Source organism: Mustela putorius, unplaced genomic scaffold (assembly GCF_011764305.1).
Source record: "Mustela putorius furo isolate JIRA1106 unplaced genomic scaffold, ASM1176430v1.1 tig00003983_pilon_pilon_pilon, whole genome shotgun sequence".
Classification (NCBI taxonomy): domain Eukaryota; kingdom Metazoa; phylum Chordata; class Mammalia; order Carnivora; family Mustelidae; genus Mustela; species Mustela putorius.
The window spans coordinates 12,913,464-12,934,071 of NW_025422123.1; the positions used below are offsets into that span (position 1 = coordinate 12,913,464).

Genomic DNA, 20,608 nt, shown 5'->3' on the forward strand with positions numbered 1-20,608 from the left:
TAATGACCCATTTCTACTAGATGTTCTTAAATTTAGATGATTTCAAATGACTACAAGTTTCTCTTTTTACACTAAAAAAATATCCTTTAGCAAAGTGTTTATATTCTACCATCAGAACATCACTTCTTTTTTTTTTCCTTCCCTTCAGGAAGATTATCTATATCTTTACTTGCTTACCCAGTCTTTTAGAAGGAAGAAGTTATTACTTCAGCTTTTCAAAGCCTTAGGATCACTGAGATGAGGGTCCCTGAGAAGAAAAATGTGGGTGACAGATCCTAAAGGGAAAGTCTCTGAACAAAGTCAGAGGGAGGACTCTGTCATGATCTAGAATCAGCCTTCTAGAAAAACAGTAACTAAAAGAGAACTCATGGTCAATGGGAGGTGGTGCAGAACGGTGCTGTTGGGATCTCTTGGGAAATCCACCACATCAGCCTCCCAGAAACACTGGAAACAGCCCACACACACACCAGTTGGTGAATGTCTCTCGTCTTTATTATTCTTTGGATCTTCTTTCCTTAACGATATGCCCTTGAAATTTATACTGTCATAAAAATACCTAGGATTGGTTTTCATGCATATCCATTAACGTATTTTTAATTTTGTTCAGGTAAAATAACCTTCTCATAGTATCACACCTTGGATTGAGTTGTAAGACAATAGCCAGGCATAGCTATGAGAGCCTCATGACAGCTGGGCCAACAGAAAGAGGGTTTGTTTTTTTTTTAAGATTTTATTTATTTATTTGTCAGAGAAAGGGAGAGAGCGCAAGCAGGGGGAGCAGCAGGCAGAAGGAGAAGCAGCCTCCCCACTGAGCAGTGAACCCCCATGCAGAACTTGATCCCAGGATTCTGGGATCATAACCTGAGCCGAAGGCAGACGCTTAACAGACGGGGCCACCCAGGTGTCCTTTGAGGAAGAGGTTCTATTCAATTAGAGAAGAAACACTGAAGGTATGGTATACGACTGGGCCTTCTCACTCAAGACAAGAGCCTTTGCAAAAAGTAGAATCATACCTAAATGTGGGATTTTTAAAAAGCAGTTTTAAAGAATAAAACTAGAAGCCTCATGAGAAGCCACTACATTTGGAGGTTTCCACATTTGGAGACCCTGAAGGCCTTTTCATGAATAACAGGGTCATCCCTACAGTGCCTGTTTTGTGGCCTCCCGGGAGCTGTTTAGGTTAATAAAAAGAAGCATGAAATAAGCAGAGAACCACACAGACAAAACCACACATCTGGGTCTTCCCACAGGACCACTGTGGACTGTCCCCCACATAATTAATTATTGAGTTATTAATAATTTCACTAATACACAATTGAGCCTATGTAGAGTCAGGCTAAACTTCTTAACATCCTCAGTTTCTGATTTAATGGTCTGGACAGTTTTCACGCAGCCTGAAGGAAGGTTTGAATCAGAGTTACCTGCATGTCACGGAAGAGAAGCGAACTCTCCATGTTTACCATTTATCTCACCTCTACCCAGAGACATTTCCAAATGGGTCCGCACACAGGTGGTGGGCCATGCCAACCGCCCCGGCCCTCCAGAAGGACACCAGCCCTCCCAGTGTAGTTGCAGACCAAAAGGAGGAATCCCCTCTCCCTACCCACGAGATCCCAGGAGGCAGAAACCAAGCCAACAACCAAGATGTGGACCAAGAATCCCCTTGGGGTCTCCATGAACTGTGGCGGTTAGACACAGGTCAGAAGGTCCGCGTTGAAAACCTGACTAAGCAAGCGTTTCAATTCAGAGCTTCACCTAGATGCCACCTTATCAGATTTTGAAGTTTAATGCTCAACAACAGCTGTGAGTGACAAAGAAATCACCGAGACAGAAAAATAAGAAAATAAAGGACACCAAATAAACACATTTATGATAGATCAGTTGCTGAATATCTTGCCTGACCAAAATTTAACCTTTTTTTATAAACGGTTGTTCGTACATCATAAAAGTTCAAATGAGTATCACTTATGCAACACAGCAGAAAAAATTAACATATTCATGAACTAATACTTTGCTTTCACTTGTCAAAGTTGAGACTTGGCTCTTGAGCATATAAATTTTTGTTTGAACTACCATTAGTTTATCTGAATTTACCATCCTCTATTTCAAAATTCATATGATACCGATAATCAAATAAATAATTTCTTTCTGGACAAATTTTTAAACGTCAAGAGATATGTATAAATTGGACTTTGATTTGTCCTGGTGAGACCCCATTACTAGACTTTTATCTTTAATGGCGACAGTCAAAATAAAAAAATAAATTATATTCACTTAGCCTGTCTTGCTGAAAATTTCATGGGAGGAAAATGATACAAATTGACAATTTACCTCAATAAATTGGTCAACATAGCCAACATGGTGGATGATAGCCTAAGAGTGAATGCAGAGACTTTTGGTGAAAGACTAATCTCATTAATCTTCAAAATAAAATTCTAGAATAACCATTTAACTGATTTTTAAGAAGATTCCAATGGAAAAATCCAAGTTATTTATCCGAAAGAGTGTCCTCTGCATCGTTTCATTTCCTGGAAGGTGAAAAAGACATGCCTGTCCGAGGCTTTCCCCACAAAGGCCCTGACAGCCATGGAAGGGAACCAGTGAAACCCAACTCAAGCAAATAAGGATGCAAATTTGCTGTGCATATTTTTCGGGAATTAAAGGCAAACTGAACCAGTGTTCCTTTAAACAGAGATTGCTTATTCTACTTAGTGTAAGTCAGCTTTAGTAGCTCAAGAGGCTGCAATGGCAGCTTCGAGGGTTCTGGCTCCATATGGCCCATGGCATCATATGCCCAGCCCCAGATAACAAAACCACTGGGAGAAAAGTGAATCCACTATAGTCAACGCTCCTATAAACACTCACCCATGTAAAAGCTACCAGATCTCTCCACTCACACATTCTCAACTCCCACAAAAAAAAGCACCAACCTCCCTGAAGCAATGGTTAAGCAGGTACATTTCCAGAGTAAAGGTTATCTCTGGAAAGCACTAACACCAACCACCCCTCACTTCCACCAAGAAACTGCTTGTAAGCAGGACAGAGGGGACACCTACGTTCTGATGCACTGCTCTTGGAGATGTTAGTTACAACAACCTCCTGGAAAAACAATTAACCGCAATGTCAACATACGGAGAAAGCCTTAAAAAGGTCCATCTATTGGAATTAAAGTAATTTGGTAACTTGGTTCATTGAGAATTATCTAAATGTTCAACAATGGGGGGAAGGTAAATGAATCTGGTAAAATCATACAGGGGAATGATCTGCAGATACTGAAAACAAAGTTCACAAATATTTTGACTTCGCGTGAAAAGTTATTTAAAATTTTTGGTGAAATGCACAGAGTGAAAAATTCTACACACAGTTCGATCCCATTTCTACATTGGGAGGGCATATAAAAAGCCCGAAAGGACATACAACAAATGTTAATTGTGTTAATTATTGTTTGCTCATGGTGATACATGTGATTTTTTAATTTTCTCTTGTTATACTCTTCTGCTTTCACTTTTTTAAAATTTTACAGAAAGCACGTATGTCCAAGAAAAAGAAGCCATTATAAAATCAGGCCAAAGGGTCTCTAATTTTCCTGCTAAGTAGACAGGCTTCAGCAGACACTGGGGAATATTTCTAGGCTTTCTGAGCAGATTCCATGTCCCACCCGTCTCTCACACGTAAGCTCTGGTGATGATTTCTTACACCTCACATAACGCCCATGTCTTTCTCGACCTTGGCTTTGGCTTTCAGTCTTCCCTGTTTGTACTAAAACACCCTTCTGGCAGTTACCTCTTGTCTGTAAATCATGCTGTCCACTCCCCCTTCACCAACAGGACCTAGTTCTCTGCCCTGGTCAGGTTCCTCCTGGCCCAGTCTGGTCAAGTCTTGGTATTGACAACAAGTAAGTTACCCTTGAAAAAGACAGGCATCATGAACAACCTACAGTAAACAGGGCCAGGAAATACAGTTTTCATAATGCATTCTATAAAAGCATTTTATACACAGCAGCCCTGCCTCCCCAAACAGACCTGGGGCTATAGCAGGTCCAACTATAACTGATCTCTTGGGAGGTCCCCCTGGTGGCAAGCATCCTTAACATCCGTGCAGGGCACTGCGTTTTTTCACTGCACATTCACAGACTCACGGCATTTTATCCCCACGACTCTGAAAGGTGGGAAGATCAAGTATTCTTTTCCTAATTTTTAGAGCTAAGAAAAATTGCAATTCAGAGACTGGGCTCTGAGTGGCTTGTTCCCCCTGGTCCTCAGCATGTTCTCCTCTGTAAATAGTGACGATAATACCCGCACAGTGGAGTTGTTGTAAGGATTAAATGAGGTAACGTATGCAGGGTGCTGAGCACAGTGTCTGGAACAAGGACAGCATTCAGCAAATGCCAGCTCCTGTAACTAGGAGGTCAATGGGAAGCTCAAGGTTACATAGCTGGAAAGTGACAGCGCCAAGATGAGAATCCAGGACTTTCCATGCCAAGTTTACCCTTTTTCTACTTGATCCCCAACTCCGTAAGAAGAGCATTAGGGGATGGCCCATGCCCTCAAAGAACTTGTCATATATTGTAATAGGCACATCCCAAGTACGTGAAACAACAAAGCAGTCATTCCCACAAAGAACTAAGGCAACAGGAATAAAAGCTAGGATATGGCTCCCAAATTATACAATCCTTTGGTCCAACAGCAACTGTTAAGTGTTAGGTATCTTCTTACGCATTCATTCCAAAGCTTAGGAAACGCAAGTTTCATCCCTGTGTCAAAGTGAGTTGTGTATGGGGAAATCAGATGAGAAAATAAGTCTCTTTTCCATACTAATAATAGAAAATATTTTCTGTGGGCATTCTGAACTTGAGGAAGTTTGAGCTATTTTTGGAAACTTTTTGTTAGCTTCCAGAAAGTACCATTCATGATCGTATGCTTTTCTTTTTCTTTTAAGATTTTATTTATTTGACAGAGAGAGATCGCAAATAGGCAGAGAGGAAGGCAGAGGGGGAAGAAGGCTCCCTGGCGAGCAGAGAGAGAGACTGATGCGATTCGGGACTTGATCCCAGGACCCTGAGATCATGACCTGAGCCGAAGGCAGAGGCTTAACTCACTGAGCCACCCAGGCGCCCCTGATCATACACATTTTTAAGGGACTTAAAAACAGCTTCGGTTGAGTTCAAGGCTGTTTCTTAAAACATCTTCAACTTGATTAATCAATTTAGCCTACAACATATGACACCTGGCAGCTGGTAACACAAGTACAGGGAACACATTAAAGGCAAAGGAAGCATACACACAAACAGAGAGTAGGAAGTCACTCTGTCGACATTTATTTGCTGCCATAGTAATAATCCCATAATAATGGGATCCAGGATTGCCAACCCTAGGCATACTATTTCTTTACAGTAATCTTGATATTTAGGACATGTTAAAAGAGGAACCTAAAACTTTGTGTTATGGAATCTTGCAGCTTCTTTACATGGAAGAGGGTAATTTACTAATGGATACTTTGAGATTCACATCTTGGAAGGTTTTAACTTCCCATGTGTTTTTATATTCCCAATATCTACGACTTTCTAAGGTAGAGGAATGATGCTCTTAAGGGGTGGCCCTGAGCAGAACTATGAAGTAGGAGAAGGCTTTCTTAAGAAACGCTCTACCTCCCTTTGTCTATTCTGCTGGGGGTAAGAGGTGGGGACGCCCACTGACTGAGCCCATTCAATGAGGCACTCCGGGGTGCAGGGCCTGCTTTCTGTCATCTATGTTACCCCTTATAGCAGCTTTGCAACATGTACATTAGTCACCCCAATTATTCAGAGATGAGGAACTTAAGTCTCATGGAATTTGAGTGACACACCTAAAATAAACTGATCAGTCTTCCACTTCAGTGCCCCTTAGGGTTTCCCCTCACTGAACTGGGCTCCCCAACGTCAGACATCCCTGTTAGTACCTGCATCATGACTAGTTCACATCAAACTGTTAAGGGCATGCCCTCAATTGAGTTAGTCTTTTTCATTTGTTAAATTTTGTAAGATTCATTTATTTATTTTAGAGAGAGAGGCTGCAAGTGGGGTAGGGACAAAGAGAGAGAAAGAAAGAAACTCAAGCAGGCTCCATGCCCAGCCCTGTCGGTGGAAAACAGTATGGAGGTTCCTCAAAACCCTAAAAATAGGGGTTCCTGGGTGGCTCAGTGGGTTAAAGCCTCTGCCTTCAGCTCAGATCGTGATCCCAGGGCCCTGCATCGGGCTCTCTCCTCAGCAGGGAGCCTGCTTCCCAGCCTCACCACCCTCTGCCTGCCTCTCTGCCTACTTGTGATCTCTGTCTGATAAATAAATAAAATCTTAAAAAAAAAAAAACTAAAAATAGAAATACCATATGATTTAGGAATTCCACTACTGGGTGTTTACCCAAACAAAACAAAAACACTAATTCAAAAAGATATGTGCACCTTTCTGTTTACTGCAGCAATTTTTTACAAGAACCAAGACAGGGAAGCAGCCCAAGTGTCCATCCACAAATGATCTGATAAAGAAGACATGGTATTTACATACAATGGAATATTACTCAGCCATTAAAAAAAAAGAATGAGATCTTGCTATTTGCAATAACGTGGATGGATCTAAAGGGTATGATGCTAAGGGAACTATGTCAGTCAGATAATGACAAATACCCTAATATTTCACTCCTGTGTGGAATTTAAGAAACAAGACAAAACAAACAAACAAACAGAAGACAAAAGTCAAACTGTCAAATACAGAGAGCAAACATGGTTGCCAGAGGGGGTGATTGGGAGGGGTGGATGAAATAAAGGGGAGTAGGAGTACACTTATCCATGAGCACTAAGTAATGTACAGAACCCTTGAACCATTATATTGTTAAGAAGAAGGAGGAGCAGGAGGAGAAAAAAGAGGAAAAAGAGGTAGTAATAAGAGTAGTAGTAGTATTCCTATTCTAAAAGGAAGCAGGCAGGGGATACCCGGATGGTTCCATCAGTTGGGCGGGTGACTTCTGATTTCAGCTCAGGTCATGATCTCAGGAATGAGAGACTGAGCTTCTCTCTGCATGGAATGTGCTTAAGATTCTCTTTCCCTCTCCCTCTGCCCCTTTCCCCCTCGCACTCTTTCTCCCTCTAAATAAATTAATTAATTAAATTAAATAAGAATAAACTAAAAATGACCAGGCATGATTTTAACCTAAGTCAGTGGCTCTCTAGCAAAATTTGAGACATGATGCAGGACTTGAAAATGTCAAGACTCTTGAGATATCTAGTCAACTGCTTCTCCCACTAATACACAACAACTAAAGCCCATGAAGGGCTGTGACGTTGCAGAGGTCATACAACAAATCAGGTATAGAGCCCAGATGAGAGCCAGGACTTCTGACTCAGAGCTATTCTCTTTTACAGCATCAGCCACAAATATTCAAGCATAGGGTAAAAAACACAATCCAGACTCGTAGGACTTATTCCAATGATATTAATTCACACTGGTCAGGCCTGAGTGCACCTCTTATTAACTGTGTGGCCTAGATAATATACCCTCTCTTTGCCTTGGGTTTCTTATCAATTATATGAGTATAACAATAGCCTTACTCTGTTATCGTGTGGGTCAAACATGGTAATTCACGGAGCTCTAACTTCTTTGTGCTCGGCATAAACAATGAATGAATGCTATATTGTTATTATCATTAAAATTATTTTTACTGTACTACAACTACTAGTGCACGTAAATGACAGTTCATTCTTTCGCCTTTGGGGTAGTAGGTAGAAACAGCCTCCTGCTATCAAATTCATCTCCATATTCTCTAAAGGCAGCCCTAACAGTCTCAGGAATGGCGGTAAGATGAGTAGAAGATTTAGCATCCGAAATAAATTACCTTTGAAAATAAAATTGCCTAGTGAGCACTTTCATTTGAGGCTGAAAGTAAAAATTCCCCATTCTTCTCAAACCTACTCTTTCTCAGTAACTGCCCTTTTCCCTCAGTTTTATTGAGATATAATTAATACATAACATCGTATTTATTTTAGGTGTATCTCATAATGATGTGGTGTTTGTATGTATTGCAAAGTGTCTGCCACCATAAGTTTAGTAAACATTTATCACCTCATGCAGTTACACATTTCTTTTCTTATGATGACAACTTTTACGAGCAACTTTCTATACAACTTTCGAATATACAGTACAGGATTAACTATAATCACCATGCTATACATTACATCCCAGGGCTTATTTATCTTATAACTAGCAGTTTGTACCTTTTGACCCCCTTCTCCCATTTTTTTCCACCTCCCATTCCCCACTCTCTGGTAACCACAAATTTGTTCCCCGATCTATGAGTTTGGTTTCTTTAAATTCCACATATAAGTGAGATGGTGCAGTATTTCCATGCTGTTCTCCATAATGTCCACACCAATTTATATTCCCACCAACAGTGCACAGGGATTTCCCTTTTCCCACATCCCTGCTAACACTTACCCCTTATTTTGTTTTGTTTTATTCTGATAATAGTCATTCTAATAGGTGTCAGGTGCTATCTCACTGGGGTTTTGTTTTCCACTGCCCTGTTGGTTAGTGATGTTGAGCACTTTTTTATGTTCTTATTGGCCATGCATATGTCTTCTTTGAAAAAAAAAAAAAGTCTATTCAGATCCTTTGTCTTCATTTTTTAATTGGATGGTTTGGATTTTTTTGCTATTGAGTTATATGCGTTCTTTACATACTTTGGATAAATGATTTGCAAAGCTTTTCCCATTCCATGGGTTTCCTTTTCCTTTTGCTGATGGGTCTTGTTTTGAAGAAGGTTTTCAGTTTGATGTAGTCCCATTTGTTTATTTCTGCTTTTGTTTTCAACTGCTTTTGTTAACAAATCCAAGACATCATTGCCAAGGAGATGACCCTCTATGTTTTCTCATAGAAATTTCATGTCTTCAAAGTTACATTCAAGTCTTTCATCCATTTTGAATTAATTTTTGTGTATGGTGTAAGACAGTGGTCCAGTTTTCTTCTGTTGTATATGGCTGTCCAGTTGTCCCAACACCATTACTGAAGATACTATTCTTTCCTCATTGTACATTCTTGACTCTTTGTCATAAAATAACCATACATTGTGGGTATATTTTGCTCTATTCTGCTCCATTGATTTATGTATTTGTTTTTATGCCATGTTGTTCCAGATACCATAATTTTGCAACATAGTTTAAAATCAGAAAGTCTGAAGTCTCCTGCTTTATTCTTTCTTTTTTAAAATTATTAATTATTTTTATTAACATACAATGTATTATTTTCCCCAGGGGTACATGTCTGTGAATCGTCAGCCTTACACACTTCACAGCACTCACCATAGCACATACCCTCCCCAATGTCCATAACCCAATCACCCTCTCCACATCCTCCTCCCCCCAGCAACCCTCAGTTTGTTCTTTCTTGAGATTGATTTGGCTATTTGGTGTCCTCATGGTTCCATACAAATTTTAGGGCTGTTTGTTCTATTTCTGTGAAAAACACCATTGGTATTGCAGTGAATCTGTAGATTGCTTTAAGTAGTATGGACATTTTAACAAAATTAATTCTTCCAATCCATGAGCATGGACTACCTCTCCATTTATTTGTGTCTTTTTCAGTTTCTTTAATCGATATCATAGTTTGCAGTGTACAAGTCTTTTTACCTCCTTTGATAAATTTATTCCCAGGTATTTTGTTCTTATTGATATAATCATAAATGGGATCCTTTCTTTACTTACTCTTTCTGATAGCTCTTTATTAGTGTATGGAAATGCAACTTATTTTTTCATATTGATTTTATATTCTGCAACTTTATTGAATTTGTTTATTAGTTCTAAAAGATTTTTTCATTTTTTTTTACTGGAGTCTTTAGATTTTTCTATGTATATGTCATCTGCAAATAGAGACATTTTACTTCTTCCCTTCTTACTTTGTGCCTTTCATTTATTTATTTTTCAGGCTTAATTGCTCTGTATTTAAGACTTCCAGAACTGTGTGTCAAGAGTGAGCATCCTTGTCTTGTTGTTGATCTTAAAGGAAACGATTTCAGTTAAAATTTCCCATCTTTTTCAAACCTAATCTTTCTCACTTCACTCCTAACTCAGTTAAAAACCTCACCATCCATCTAGACATCAACTCCTTCTATATCACTACCCTACTGGTGACCCAGTGCCACTGATTTTCCTCCTGCAAAAGCTCTCTGAAGATCTCTCTTCTCTTTCTCCATTCTACCTGGTTCAGGCACAACGAATGTTATTTATTTATTTATTTTTGATTGGATCACTCCTGTGGTCTAAACTCTCAGCTCCTTCCCTTGCAACCCCACCTACTAATCACCTCCATTGTCACTTGAGCAAAATACAAATTAGATCAAATCATTTCTCCCATAAAAGCTGTATAATTTCTCCTCTTCCATAGGATAGATTCACATCCTGGGTTCACTGAAACACATCCCCCCTCCACCCAAACTCTCCTGCCAGTCCCTCACTTCAGAGCACCCAGATGTTCTTTCAACATAAACTTTCCTTCCATGTGGAACACCTACTTAGCTCCTTCTCTAGAAAACTGCACTGCTTCCTGCAATGCAGTCCAAATGTAAACCTTTCTGCGAGCTCCTCCAGATTCCCTCCACCCTTCCTTCTCTGGACATTCAAAGAACTTGTTCCTATCTCCACCAACCATTCATCGTGTTGAACACTATCACCTATTTTCTTATCCTTCTTTTCTGCTAGATTGATTCCTGAATGGCATGGGCCTCATTCATTTATCTTCTGCCACAGGACCTACATAACACACAGTACAGGTGGAACAAAATACTGCTGAATAAATCAAGTGGGTGGTACCCAAAGTAAAAGGAATAAAAAAATGAGACCTCAGTGACTATCAAAGTTGATCTCAATTAAAGCTAGTTTCTGTTATATATAACTAACTGCAAACGATTATGTAAGTAGTTTTCAAAAGAGTGTGGTATGAACTTGCAAATGGCAAAGCTCTCAAGTTCCCACTTAGGCTTGTTAAATGTTCATCAATGGAGAGAGAGCACCACATCCTCCCAGATTTAGCCCAGTTCTGCAGGACCTGCACACACAAGGCATTCTGAAAGCTCTTGCAATCCTGAACCTTTATTTGAGGACATTTTTCCCTCACAAAATTCCGTGGACTGGACTCGGGTAGTAGGTGCTCAATAAATGCTGATTGGATTTGCAGTAGATTTGAAAGCAAAGTGCAACTCACATTTTAGACTAATTCAATGCAATGACTGTACTTAAGATAATAGCTCTAAGGCTAAAGAAAATCAATGGGCAGACTGAAAAGCAGCCAAATGCTAACTCCCCTGCCTTGTTCCACAGTCAATGCTGACCTGCTTCTTGATCCTTTCCAGCTTCTGAGATTTTCCAACTTCACTGTTTCCCCAGAATGGAAGGGGCCAGTTAGCAAGTGTTGCCCTGTACCTGTGATATATTTGCCCTGTGTTTTGCTGTTGATGTAATATGTGAGAAAGTTGAGTGGCATTTTTTAAAATGTCCTACTTTTCCTAAAGCCTATGTGTGACACATTAAGTGGGGTTCTAGTTGAAGGGGGAAAGAAGTATGGACTGGAATGCTGTAGCATTTTTTCACCTTCAGTTGTGAAACTGTATGTTAAAGGGAGCCCAGAAACTTTTGTTTTTACTAAAATGATATATTTAAAAAAAAAAAAAAAAGCTTGGGCAGCGAACTCTGCATTGGATGTCTACGTAACACTTCTATACCAATGTAGGAAATAGGAAGATTCAAAACATGCGCTCTGCTATAATTCAGTCTGGGGTCAGAAAAAGACAGCAGTGCCTTGGAGAATAAATCATTAACTAAAAGTCAAACCGAGACACCCTGGAAACCAGTGAGGCCAGGCGGCCGGGATTTGCCTGTTCCCTCGGGTGACTTCCAGAGCGAAGCATCCCACAGGCAGACAAACTCAGCACACTGCACTCCCTTCTATTTCACTTTTCAAACTCGAAGTTATTTTTAGATGACCCATGCCCGCTAATCCGAGGCAGGACAATTCCCAGCCCGCTGCGCCTCAAAGTACCTTCCTCCTCCCCGGCACTTCTTTTCAAGCACTGGGAAAGGACTTTCTCCGTTTTCTCCTTTTTTTCCCCTCAGAGTGTAGTCCACCTGCCCTTTCCCCCTCTCCAAACCTCAGTCCCGGGGGCCACAGGCGTCATCCTCTCTGTTCTACTTATGCACCTGCTGCTGCTACTGGAAAGGCGAATCCTTGAGCCACTAGGAATGGGGCAGGGGCTCTCTGAGACCCGTGCCCTCTTCAAGGGAGACCCTCCCCCACACAACACACAGCAGGCCACCGCGGGGGCTGACAGCTGGAGCAGACCACCGTCCCACCCTCCGCCGCTGCCGCCCCCCCAGCTCAGCCCTGGAATCCCCACCGCGCTCGCCCGCCCGCCCCCTGCCGCGTCCTCCCGCACCGCCCGGGAGCAGCGCGCAGCCCCAACAGGACAGGGCGCAGGGGCGAGCTGGCCAGTACGGTTACATAACCGACCTGCTGGGCGTCCGCGATGCGCCGGCAGAGGCTGAGGCGGCGGCTCGGAAGTCCGCGGGGCCGGCGACTGCGGGCGCGGCGCTGCCTGCTCACCTGCCCGCCGGTGCGAGCGCGTGGGGGCGGGCGCGGTGCCCGCGGGCCTGAGCGTGGGGCCGTGCGCGGCGCGCCCCGCCTCCCGGTCTCGAGGTCCGTGTGTCCCCGGCTGTCTGCCTCCCGCCCGCTCTCCCCGCAACCTCGGCCGCCTTCAGCCGGGACAAAGCGGCTCCGGGGAGGGGCCGAGCCGGCGGCTCTCGCAGGAGCCAGCGGAGATGGGCGCGCCCCCAGCTCCGACTCATCGGGCCAACCTCCAATCAGACCCCAGGAAACCGAAAGCCCCTGTGTGGCCTCCTCTTCTCCCCTCCCCCCTGACCCGGCGCCCTTCCCGAGCCCGCACCCGCTCTGCTCCCCGGGCTGCCCCCCTGCCCTCAGCACCGCCCCCCCAACACACACACCCCGCTTTCCACTCGGGGTGCCTAGGAAGCGGAGAAGCCCCTCTGGACCCCTAGCGCAGATGCCGGTGCTCAGGAGTCCCAACCCCAGCAGGGAGGGCTCCCCGGGGTCACCGCCGGGAGGGGGCTTCCTAAGGGGTCGGAGTGGGCAGGGGGCTGATATGTGAAGCTAAGGATGACTAGGCAGCGACAGCCCAGAAGAAACTGGCGGAGAAGCAAACTGTGGGTGAGGAGTACGGGAAGAGAGACTTTTCTCACACGCACACTGAGCCCCCCGACTCCAGTGGAGGAAAGGTCGCGAAGCCCCCGGACGGTCCGCGGAGCGTCTGCGCCGGGTGGGTGCGGCGCCCTCTGTCCGGAGACCTGCGTCCGCCCCGCCCACGCGCTCAAGGTGCCCTGCACCGGCTCCCTGGCTTTGCCAGGATTCGCTGCCACCAGACCTGGGGACAGAGGGCTTCAAGGACTCCTATTGTGTGAGAGCCGGTGACAAGTGAGAGAGAGGCTGCTATCGTACAGTGAACAGCTGAATGTGAATCAGATTCTAGGCTAGATCTGTTGCTCAACAAACTTAAGGTAGACGTGTCTGCTTTACAAAATAAAGCAATTCTGAGCCAGAGGAAGCCTGTGGCTCATGGGTCACAAGAGCTGATGGCAGGAGAAAGTCAGTCAGCCGTGTACAAGACCAGAACAGGGAAAGTGGGGAAAATTCAAGGAAGAAGGGCCGGGTCGGGGTGGGAGTGCGGACCAACTCGCAGAGGGAGTAAATAATATTCAAATCAGTTTTATATTCTGTTATCTTTCTAATTGCTATATAAATAAGCCTTTTTTCCTTTTGCTTTTTATGCCTTTCTGTTTCCTGATAACAATATTAAAATTGCACTGAAGCTGTGGATAAGTTTCACAATTACTCTTCCCTCAGCCACACACCACCTTGTGTTTTCCAAGGTTGATGTAAAATTTCATCTTAAACAAAAGCAAGGAACAACAAAACCAAAAGGGTAAACCTTAGCTTGTCACTCTGATTCATCTGCACTAATATAAATAAAGACAGAATTTCAGAGTTTAAAATGGCCTTAGATTCCTACTCTTCCAAACTTCTGGATGCATAAATTCATAAATATCCACTGATATAGATGAATTACATTTTTTTTTTAATAGAATTTTGTGGTTCCTGAGATTCCTGGGTGGCTCAACCAGTTAAACAAAAGACCCTTGATTTCCTCTCAGGTCATGATCTCGGGCTCCAGGGATGGAGTCCTGGGTGGGCTTCAAGCTCAGCAGGGAGTTGGCTTCTCTCCCACTCTCTCTATCCCTCCCTACACCCGCCCCCAACTCTCTCAGGATGAATGAATCTTTAAAAGAAAAAAAAAAAAGAAAAAAGAAAAAAGAATCATCTGAAAAGGCATTCATATACTGAGCCCAAACTTGCCTTCCTGGGATTTTCATTCATTGGTTCTAATTCACTTTTTGAAGCCATGGAGACAGAGTCCAACTCCTTTTCCAACTGACTGTGTTTCAAATATGTAAAGATAGTCACCATGTCTCAATCACTCCAAGACTCCCCTGTAAAACATCCTTAATCCTCCAAACAAAATCTCATTTGCAGTAAGTAGTTCCTAGAATCATCACCAACCTGCAGACTTTGATCTCAATAGTATCTATTCTGTAAATATATAAATATATATTTCTTCGTAAATACAAAGAAAATTTTATGATGATGGAAGTAATATGTTTATTGCAGAAACTTTGAAAGACATAAGATTCAATGTGAAGATAAAGTAATATATGTAACATTCAATGTATCTTAGCTGTTATAAAAAATGAACATAGTCATTTTCCTCCACTAAGATGCAGTATTCTCCACTAAGATACAGTACTCTCTTGTTTGTTTCAAAAAATTTTTTTAAAGATTTTATTTATTTATTTGATAGACAGAGATCACAAGTAGGCAGAGAGGCAAGCAGAGAGGGGGCGGGGGAGAGGGAAAGCAGGCTCCCTGCTTAGCAGAGAGCCTGATGCCGGACTTGATCCCAGGACCCTGAGATCATGATCTGAGCTGAAGGCAGAGGGTTAACCCACTGAGCCACCCAGGTGCCCCTGTTTGTTTCAAATTTTTATTTAAATTCTAGTTAGTTAACATTTGGTGCAATATTGGTTTCAGGAGTAGAACTGAGTGGTTCATCACTTAGATACAATACTCAGTGCATCACAAAAGCCCTCCTTAATATGCATCACTCATCTAGCCCATCCCCTGCCCAACACCTTCCATCAACCTCCAATTTGTTCTCTGTCCTTAAGAGTCTCCTTTGGTTTGTTTTCCTGTCTCTCTTTTTCCCCCCTCCCAAATGTTCATCTGTTTTGTTTCTTAAATTCCACATATGAGTGAAATCATATCATATTTGTCTTTCTTTGATTAATTTCACATAACATAAGACAATCTGGCTCCATCCCTATCATTGCAAATGGCAAGATTTCATTCATTTTGATGTCTGAGTAATATTCCATTGTATCGATACACCACATCTTCTTTATCCATTCATCAGTTGATGGATAGTTAGGCTCTTTCCATAGTTTGGCCATTATTGGTAATGCTACTATAGACATCCAGGTGCATGTACCACTTTGAGGCTCTATTTCTATATCCTTTGGATAAATACCTAGAAGTGCAATTGCTCCATTATAGCGTAGTTCTATTTTTAACTTTCTGAGGCACCTCCATACTGTTTTCCAGAATGGATGTACCAGTTTGCATTTCTACCAACAATGCAAGAGGGTATTCTTATATTTTAATAAACTTTATTTTTTAAATTTAAGGCTCACCACAAAATTGAATGGAAGGTATGGATATATGCCATATGCTCTCTGCACCCACAAAGACATAGCCTCCCTCATTATCGATATCCTCCACCAAACTGGTACATTTTTTACAATTGATGGACTTCCTTTGACACATCAGTATCAACCATAGAGTTAGTTGATACTAGAGTTTACATTAAGGTTCACTTAGAGTGTTGTACATTCTTTGAGATTTAGCAAGTATATGACATACCCCTTATTATAGTCATATGCAGGAGAGTTTCACTGCTCTCAAAAATCCTCTGTGTTCCTCCTTCCCTCCCTACTAGCCTCTGAGAATCACTGATGTTTTCACTGTCTCTGTAAGTTCTGCTTTTCCAGAATGTCATAGAGTCAAACTTACACAGTGTGTAGTCTTTTCAGATTGATTTCTTTCTTTTTTTTCTTTTTAGTAATATGCATTTATGTGTTTCTGGGGTTTGGGAATGCATTTCTTTTTAACTCTGAGGAATAGTCCATATTCTGGATGGGTCACAGTTTCTTTATCTATTCTCCTACTGAAAAGCATCTTGGATGTTTCCAATTTTTAGCAATTATGAATAAAGCTGCTATAAACATCTGTCTTCAGGTTTTTATAAAAACATATTTTCAACCAATTTAGGTAAATATGAAGGAGTGCAATTGCTGGATTATACTGTAAAACTATGCTATGTAAGAAAACATCAAACTCTCTTCCAAAGTGGCAGTACCAGTTTGCTTCACCTCCAGAAATGAGTGAAATTATCCTGTTGTTCCACATCCTCAGCAGCATTCATCAATGTCAATGTTTTGAAATTTCACCATTATTACAGGTGTGTAGCAGAATCTAATTGTTGTTTTAATTACAGTTCCCTAATGATATTGAACATTTTTCATATGCTTATTTGCCAACTATATCTCTTCTCTGGTGAGATGCCTGTTCAGATTTTTTGCCCATTTCTTAATTTGGTTGTTCACTTTCTTGTTGTTCTTATCGTTTCTTGTTATTGTTTTTAAAAATTCTTTTAGAGGTCGAAAAACAGTTGTTTATCAGATATGTATTTTATAAATAATATCTCCAACTCTGTGACTGGACTTCTCATTCTCTTAACAGTGTCTTTTACAGAACAGAAGTTCTTAATTTTATTGAGTTCCATGTCATCAATGATTTATTTCATGGATTATGCCTTTATTGTTTTATTTTAAAAGTTTTCATAATTCCCAAGGTCATCTGGATTTTGTCCTATTTTATCTCCTAGGAGTTTTATAGTTTTTAGCATTTTATATTTAGGTATATAATACATTTTGAGTTAATTTTTTTAAAAGATTTTATTTATTTATTTGACAGACAAAGATCACAAATAGGCAGAGAGGCAGGCAGAGAGAGAGGAAGAGAAGCAGGCTCCCCACTGAGCAGAGAACCCAATGCAGGGCTTGATCCCAGGACCCTGAGATCATGACCTGAGCCAAAGGCAGCGGCTTTAACCCACTGAGGCTCCCAGGCGCCCTGCATTTTGGGTTAATTTTTATGAAGGATTTAAGGTCTGTGTCTGTGTATATAAGATATTTTTTTCACATGTGGATGTCCAGTTGTTTCAGCACTATGTCTTGAAAAGACTATCTTTTCTCCATTGTATTGCTTTTTCTTCTTTGTCAAAGACCAGTTAACTATATTTATGTGCCTCTATTTATGGACTCCCTATTCTGTTCTATTGATCTATTAATCTATTCTTTCACAAATATCACACTATTTTAATCACTATAGATTTATAGTAAGTCTTGAGGTCTGGTTGAATCAGTCCTCTGATTTTGTTCTTCTTTAATATTGTGTTGGCTATTCTAGATCTTTTGCCTCTCCATATAAACTTTAGAATCAGTTTGTCGATATCTTTAAAATAATTTGCCAGAATTTTGACAGAAAGTACATTGAATCTATATGTCAGTTTGGGGAAAATTGACATCTTGACCGTATTGAGTCTTCTTATCCATGAACATGGAATATCTCTTCATTTACCTAGTTTTTGTTGGATTTCTTTTATCAGAGTTCTGTAACTTTACTCATAGAGCTTTTATCTATATTGTTAAATTTATATCTAAATATTTTATTGGGGGTACTGATGTAAATGGAATTATGATTTTAATTTCACATTCCATTCACTCATTGTTGGTATATGGTCTAGAGACTTTACATGGGAGGAAACAAAAGAACACACACATTCTCTGAAAGAAAGAAAGTCAAGATAATGCACTATGATTCTAATAGCTCAAGGACTCTCTGGTGTCAACATTCTCCAACCAAAGACTACCATAAACACACCTATATTTAAATAAGCTGAATTTATGCTCACTTCAATAAAAAAGAATGTGCCCCATGGAAATAATGTGGCATGGCATTAAGAGAATATTAGAGGACTTCCAAGAGGACTTAAACTTTTTTAAGTGATTTTGAAGAGGGTTTGAGGAAGCAATGCTTTGCTCTAGATTGGATGCTCTTAGAAAGGAAGAATACTAATTTGCTTACATATATCTTTTAAAATCTTATATATAAGACAGGAGAAATATATCTTTAAAAATCTTATATATAAGACAGGAGAAATGAAGCTATAATTGGTAAAAAAAAAAAAAAAAGAAAGAAAGAAAGAAAAGAAAAGAAAAAAGACTTTCCATATTAGCCAGAATAGTGGAATGTTTGATCACTTTTTCTGGTTTGGATGCATTTTTGTCTCTGTTTATATGTGGTTGCAGAAGCTCTTGCTTTTGTCTTGATTTCCCATGATCCTAGGATATTTTGTGAAACTGTTTGTATTCAAGAGGAGAACACCAAGGCCAAGCTGATCATGCCTGGCAGATCATAGCTCTTCAGACCATTTTTCTTTCTCACTAGTGACCATATCATCACTGTGAGAGATAAGCTTTCCCTCACCTTGGAAATCTCACATAACTTACCAGCCCATCAATCATCCTTAATAATAATCAATAGCACCTAGTATCTAATGTCTGCCACACTTTCTCCAAGTAAAAAAAATAAATAAATAAACAAGTAATACCTGTACTTTCACAGGAATTTTGTAAGAGAAAAGAATAAGCATAAGTCTCCCAAGACAGCTAGGGAAACACAAAAGATTGGGCTTTGTGATGGGCAAAAAAGAAAGGACAGTTCTGTGAGTATAGAACAGTGCAGGAAGATGCTATAGAGAGGTTAGGATTTGGGCTAGTCTTCAAAAATGAATTCCTTTGGAGAGAAAAATAAGGCAGTGTACATTTCAAGAGCCACACTAACCCTGGAGAAGATTATCTGTGGCCTTGTTAACTTTACTATAACATAGAACAGACAGGAGTGGCAGCAGCCAGGACAAGACTCAGCTTTAAGGCTGGAGAAGCATGGAAATGGAGAAAAGATGGAGACAGAGGGAAAGGAAATTGGTCTAGCACTGGGCCAAACCCAGTCCAAAAGACTCAACTGCGATTCCCAAATAACACCATAGAAGACAAAAATAATTGTCTAAGTACATTGTTGTCATCAAGAAGTCGCCCATAGAAACACTGGCTCATCTTGACAAACAAGAAGCTTGGAGAAAGGAGAAGAGAGAGACTCCATTACCAAGATCCTAGGGTGGGGACTGGTACTTGGATACTAAGAGGCTCAAGAGGCTCTAAGGATAGCTTGATTATATCATTGAGGCTGGAGATACTTACAACATCCCTCTCTACTAACGTTTGGATCAGTTCCAGAGCCTAGGATGGAGCTCAACTACAGGCAGGGGTATAAGAAGTGAAGGACTGAAAATACTGGGGCTCAAGGCAAGTCTGAGGTTTTCATCTCAATTCTGCTCTTTACTAGCTCGATGTCCTTGAATAAATAAATTACTAGTCTAAACCTAAGTTTTCTCATCTTTGAAGTCAGGAGCATGGTAACCATACTATACATTGTCATGAAAATAATACTATAATGTTTATAAAGCATTAGACCCAGTGTCTGGCCTCAGTAAAATTTAGCCATCATAACCCTCATCATTACCATCACCATACCATTATTATCACTATCATCTGTTTCATTATTGGAACAGATTCATTATTGCATCATCATCACAAAAAGGAAGAGAATGCTCTAAGATAGAGGTCCTCAAATTATCCCGAGGCCAAACCAGCCCCAACATCCCTTTGTGAATAAGGTTCTATTGGAACACAGCCACACTCATTCATTTATGTATTGTCTATGGCTGCTTTTCCTACACCGGCAGCTGAGTAGTTGTGATAGAAACTTCTAGACTGGCAAAGCTGAAAATACTTGCTATCTCCTCCTCTACAAAAAACAAAAACAAAAACAAAAAAACAACAAAAAAAAAACAAAAACAAAAAGCAGAATTCTACTCTACAGCAAGAAAAAGATCAAATGACTATGGTTGTGTTCACACAGGACTTCCATGTTAAAATTAAAAAAGCACAGAGGTAAGTATAGAAATTAGTAAGAAAATGTTGAACAGGTGACTTGAAGTACACATACCTTTTAAACAGTGTTAAAAATTAAGTATTAAAATTGTACGCCATGTTCCAGTCATATCAGATCAATGGAACTAATTCCCTCTCTAGGACAAGGTACATAATTTGGGGGACCCAGCACAAAATGAAAATACAGGGCCCTTTGATCAGAAAGGATTAAGAATTTCAAGCTGATGACAGCAGAGCATTAAAGCAAGCACAGCGCCTCTCTGCACAGCCTTGTATCTCTCACACACACATGCGTATGTACACGTGCACGCACACGTGCATACACACTACACTC

General features: G+C 40.9%; 1 protein-coding gene across 3 annotated transcripts in view; it reads right to left on the reverse strand.

The window, feature by feature from the left end:
- The window catches only part of RCAN2 (regulator of calcineurin 2), a 270,128-nt gene extending 257,324 nt beyond the window's left edge, over window positions 1-12,804 (reverse strand). For 2 of the 3 annotated variants that reach the window (XM_004739765.3, XM_004739766.3), the window contains exon 1: window positions 12,524-12,804. The gene's annotated coding sequence lies outside the window, so the exon portion shown is untranslated. The remainder of the gene's footprint in view (window positions 1-12,523) is intronic. The other variant, XM_004739767.2, reaches the window with a different exon arrangement.
- Between the last annotated feature and the right edge of the window lie 7,804 nt (window positions 12,805-20,608).